The sequence below is a fragment of the Astatotilapia calliptera genome, chromosome 23 (assembly GCF_964374335.1).
Source record: "Astatotilapia calliptera chromosome 23, fAstCal68.1, whole genome shotgun sequence".
Taxonomy (NCBI): domain Eukaryota; kingdom Metazoa; phylum Chordata; class Actinopteri; order Cichliformes; family Cichlidae; genus Astatotilapia; species Astatotilapia calliptera.
Window position 1 is genome coordinate 23,990,141 of NC_137443.1, and position 5,937 is coordinate 23,996,077.

General features: G+C 40.6%; 1 non-coding gene across 1 annotated transcript; it reads right to left on the minus strand.

The window, feature by feature from the left end:
* Positions 1-974: 974 nt before the first annotated feature.
* trnar-ccu (transfer RNA arginine (anticodon CCU)) lies at positions 975-1,047 on the minus strand. The gene has a single exon. It is a non-coding gene; the product is annotated as a tRNA-Arg (tRNA).
* Positions 1,048-5,937: the final 4,890 nt, after the last annotated feature.

Sequence of the window (5,937 nt, forward strand, 5' to 3'; positions counted from 1 at the left end):
AGTGTACCATCTTCTGTTGGCTGCTTCCAGCAGGATAACACACCATGTCACAAAACTCAAATAATCTCAAACTGATTTCTTGAACATAACAATGAGTTCACTGTAATGGCCTCCACAGTCACCAGATCTCAATCCAAAAGAACACCTTTGGGATGCGCAGCTTATAAATCTGTAGTAACTGTGTGATGCTGTCATGTCATTATGGACCAAATCTCTCAGGAATGTTTCCAGCAACTTCTTGAATTATTGCCATGGAAGATCAGGAGACAAAAAGGGGACTTTGGTCTTGTCTTGGTCTATAGTGGTCGGGAGATTTGGAGTCAACAGTATCCATGACACACAACGTCATGCGCAAAAGCATCAGCTCTAAGAGCCGTGCTTAGAGAGTGCTTTGTAGTAATCAGAGTCGACTCCCATTGAGCGAGAGCCGGCTCCTTACTTAATTTCCTTTTGCTGCTCAGCTCTCACACAGTGGCTCAGCTATGCGCCAATCCCTCCATATTGTGGCCAATCACATGTGAGGATATAAGATAATATCATTATGTGAAAAACAGAGAGGGTGAGAGACGCGACAGTCAAGTGGAGCGTGCGTCTGTCCTCTCAGTAAGCGAGTGAGACAGTAGACAGCGGTGCGGAGGGCTGTGTGAGTGCATCGCAAAAACATATAAATATGCCTGACACCCGTAAACGAAGCAGCATCTGGCTGCAGTTTAAAGACTTTTTTTGTCTCTGTCTCGACTTTGTCTTGTCTTGGTCTCGATACCCTTTGGTCTCGGTTTAGGCGGTCTTGACTACAAGTCTAGTATCAACCCAGTACTAGACATCTCATAGCCAGTAAGTGCATAAAGGGAAACTTGTATTCCATTAATGACTGAAAGCAAACTGGCTAAAAGTCCTAGCAGAGGATGGTTTCGATCCATCGACCTCTGGGTTATGGGCCCAGCACGCTTCCGCTGCGCCACTCTGCTGGAAATCACCCCAGATGGGACTCGAACCCACAATCCCTGGCTTAGGAGGCCAGTGCCTTATCCATTAGGCCACCGGGGCTGCACGCAATGAGACTTAACATGATGGATATTGTGTAGTGTACAGCTGGTACATCGTAGCTTTTGTATTTAAATAGCAGCTTGAGGTTCGTATCTTGCCAGCCTGTTTGGCATGAAGACTGGAGTAGCCAGGGACCAAACAACCAACCTTCTGAGTAGTAGGTGACATGTTCTACCTCCTGACCTATAGCCACAGAGCTGCAGTGTGTGATGCTATCACGTCAATATGGACCAAAAACCAACAAATGTTTGTAGCACCTTGATGAATGTGTGCCATGAAAACGTAAGGCTGTTCTGAAGGCAAAACTGGTCCAAACTAGTCTTGTACCTAATGAAATGGCCTTGATGTTTTTTCCCCTTGACACAACTGTTAAACCTCATCATACAGAATTTGTATTGGAGATGAGACACAACTGTACCTTTACTTTTATATGGTCGGCTCAGCTGTAGCAGAAAATGACCTACAGCATGAACCCTCTCACTGTGAGCACTATTGATGACACTTCAACGACCTGCACTCTAAATTTCACAACATTATCTCTCTGTTAGATGGTCTTTATTGATCAGCACATTATTCAGAATGTCTCCCTCCCAGTGCACGTACACTCTTTACTTTTTTATCTTCAAGAACAAAAGAACTGGCCATGAAAAGACATTGGAAAAGTGAGTTAAAGGCTGTTACCACTCTGCTACAAAAATAAAGGGAGCATTTGACTGGGTGTCACTGGTTATAAACACAAAGGTCCTGAAAAGACATAATTATGGGAGCTGAAAAGAGGGAATTGTAACAGTAGGAACATCTGTCTTCCTATGGCATTATCTCTTACCTTCACAAGCTTTCTCTGGCATCATTCAGCTCGGGTCAATACATTTCACCTGTGAATGTCTTAGGAAGGGTCCATGTGTAAGTGAAAGGGTAGACCATCCTTCATCGTGAAAACAATAAAACTGGAGCTGCAGCCTCCAAAATAAAGACTGGTCACTAATTTTTACTGCCAGTTGTTACATTATGTGAAACAAACTTTAATGCTATGACAATTGTCAGATATAACAGCCTAGTAAAATTGGTCTATAGTGCCACAAATGTCATTATTTTGTAATCTGTGTCAGTGAAGCAGGAATAACACGGGTTAAAAACTAGAGAGATTGAAAGAATCAGTGAAAGAGGTGCCTTATGTGCCATCATGGTTGATCCATTCATGAAAGAAAGTGTCTAAGACCTCAGAAACACAGGCGTAGAGATCGGCCAGGGACCCCAGACACTGACCAGTGTAATCTGTGACCAACTGGTGAGTGGTTCCTGGCTATTTGCTATTACTTACTAGGGTGAAATTGGTCATGAAGGCATATACAGTGCTGCTTTAAATTCCTGGCGATTGCTTTGATTGCCAGCAGCTTCTATGTAAACACCTGCAAACCACTCATTAATCGACAGTGAACTTGCAAAAAGTCCAATATGGGCATTTGCTCTCTATGAATACATTTTTCTAGCAGGGGGAGATGTTGCTGTCCTGCTTTTCACCTAGCTTGAAACCATGCTAATTTAATAATACAATCAAAGTTACGCTAGCATGTAGTAAGCAGTTTTAACTCAGGCTGGCATGGACTGTAAGGTTTAGAGTCAAAGTCTGGGTTGATCCCTTTATTGCAATCTTTTCACAGTTCCTGTTGTCCCTCTGCCATCTTTAAAAATGTCCCTATAAACAGGATTTCTAGCACTTCTTTAAATTCCTGTATGCTACATGCTAGCTTGTATGCATGGAATGATTTGCTAGCCTATATAATTTGTATAAACTGATAAGAAACTTTAATTGATATTCATATTCAGTCAGAGCTTCCTCATCTAGCGAGGTCTCTTAGTTGACAGTATTTCTGGGTGTAATCAATCATCCTGAATTTTAGGTTTGTGTGTGATAGAGAAAGTGTTCCTGAAAAGGGGAGCATTGTACAAAAAAAGCATCAAAAACAGCTACAAGTTTTAAACACCTGCCTCTCTGGAGAAATTGCTTTGGCCAAAACGTGTAGCACGGCCACAACAGGATGAGGTTAATTACCCTGAAAGCCCTTTTTGTGGCGTCTATGCATGTGCGATCCCTGCATGAATATGAATCCTCACCACTCAAGCACTCTTCTGCTCAGTTTTTGTTTTTCTCTGTGATGACCTGGCCGCTCATTTTCCCAGAGGACCTGTTGTGTCCGGTAAGCCCCCTTGACCAGCGGCGATGACCTCTCGTATCAAAGCTGCATGTGTAGAAGAAGTAGCTCACATCAAAGGTGGCGAGCCTACCAAAATAAACCGAGTGTTGTCGCCAGACTTCGGTCCGCCTTTGAACCTCCCCCACCCCCGATCTGCTTGACAAAGCTTCAATTAGCCGACATCAGACCACACGCAGGAAGCGGTGGTTCCTCCTCCTTCCATCTCTCATTGCGAGCCCTTCTTGATTCATGGACGCTTTGTTTTTGGTGAATAATTCCTGCCTAGTCAGCTGCTCTTATTGTTAATCAATCTTAACCACCCACACGGCGATGAAGGTAACTCAGAGATGAGAGCAAACAGAGGCATATTAGAGGCGGAGGTGTATGTTTGAAGGGGCGTTTGACATGGAACTGGAGTTATTGGTTATTTTAAAGGTTATTTCTGTGTTACCTGACAGCATTTAGGTGTGACAGGAACCGAGGGGAAGCAAGCGATAGGAGGGATCATGTCAGGTTCAACGCGCTGCTGATCTCCAACACAAGAAAACTTTGTTTTAAGGGGATTTGCTCGGGTTGTGAACTCCAAACAACAGAAAACAAGACTAAAATGTCCCAAAGCAAATGTCTTCTCAAAGTCTTTGTGGCCTCTGTGGTTTGTGTAAACACAGGCAGCATGGAGCAAATGTAGAGCATGTACAAAATAACTGCAGCTATGTGGCTGCAAAAATCATACCCTTTGCATATTCCTGTACGATGTTGAAGCACACACAAAAAAAAACAAAGCATAGTTTTTCAAACATCTACTCTTAGGAGTTGCTCTGGTTGCTAAAAAATACATGCAGTTGCAGAAATGTCTACAAAAAATGACCCTCAACTCTGTCAGTAAAGTTTAGTTGCTAGTTTCAGGTCACTTTGAAGAAAACATGATGCTCAATTAGTACATTTTGGTCATTATTACAATCAGAAAGTAGGAATATTCACAGTATCACTTAAAAATCCAACTTGGTATATAAATCCGTTCATGTATGTCCACGCTTTTAAAAAGCAGTAATGAACAGAGGCCGAAGTTGTTTGACAAACACATATTATTGTTTAATTAAACCTGTGAATCTAAAAAAATGCATGACTGAAAAAGTCACTGATAAGCAGTGAACACAGACAGATAAGAAATTGATAAATAAATAAATAAATATAATGGTAAAAATGTGGAACAGTTTACTAAAAGTAACAGCTGATGGTGTTTTCTAAGAGTAAGAAAAGAAGAACTTGAAATTATTTGCTAATCTGTTAATAAAATAAAATAAAATATTAGCTGTAAAGGATAAAAATTAATATAACTCTCACAAAAGATTTTTTTATGTTGGTGAGATTTATTATTAAAACCACTTCTATTACACACAAATCTTTACACAAAATATGAAAAAGGTCAGGTTTAAAGGCAAAAACGCCAAAACCTTATTTATCCCCTTTAAATTATGGGAACAATCCTGCTCAATATCCTACCACAGCTTAGCTGTTAAAACTGGTCGCTGAGCGTAATGAAGATGCCAGATAAACTGCTCAAAATCAAGGGAGCACTTGATCAGTGCAGTAAAACACAAAGTCCTTTAAACTTCAGGGATATCAGTCTGTTCAGTTAGAAAGCAGAATCCACTGTGAATCCATATCAGCTGCTTTGGTGCAAATCAAAGAGACAACAGGTGCACTGAAGAGCCAACAACAGCACAAAGAGAATGGTTTAGCAGGTGGTGCCCACAGATCATCGGTCTCTCCTTATTCTTTTTGACAGATTTTTCTCTAGTTTGGTTTTTCTTAGTTTCTTGGTACCTGCTGACAGCATGAACTTAAATTTGGGTTCATAAGTAACTAAATGCAGTAAACAAATAGCTAAAACTGTAAGCTGTGGATAAGTAGCTCAGATAGTCCCTGAAAGCAGTCCAAATCCAATCAAAATCAGTTCAGATGTGAACACGAACGCCGATGTTGACAAAGATGGTTCTGAATCCATCTACCAATTGAAAGAACATAGACATTTGCTATATTTTTACATGGTGCTGAGCTGAAAATGTAGACAGAAAAAGTAACAACACACTTTTAATAAAGCCAGGTTGCATTTTTTGGGGACCTTATATCTTTGTGGCGTCATGAGAAAAGCAGCCACTAGATGTCACTCTAAGATGTGATAAAAATCTAAAGCGCTGCCTGCTGTAAAAGCGCAGCCTCCAGAACTGGGACAAAAAAAGCACCTTATTTGTCTCTAATGAAATACCAGCATGTTTTGGTAGTAAAAATAATAATAATCAAACCTTAATAAGCAGTCGAATTTAAGAGAGTAACCTCTGATTGGAAACATGTGATACTAAAAAACACATAAAGGCTGGGGGGGGGGGGGGGGGGGGGGGGTTCACAGACATGAGTGCAAAAGGAATGAAAAAGTGCCTAAATTAGGAACAAAAATGTCTTCAAACTTGCAAAAAAAAATTTATTAAATGGTTAAATAACATTAGGTTTAATGTGAAAATCTTACCATGCAAACTACTGAAGGAAATGAGATAAGAAAAGTAAATAATCTTCTGTTATTGCAGCATTCCCAGATGCACAATTTTTTTCACTCACTTTCTAAACTGCACATATCTCATTTCTCAATTTGTTCTGGCTAAAAAAGCAGATGCCTTTATTATCCATTTATACCCCG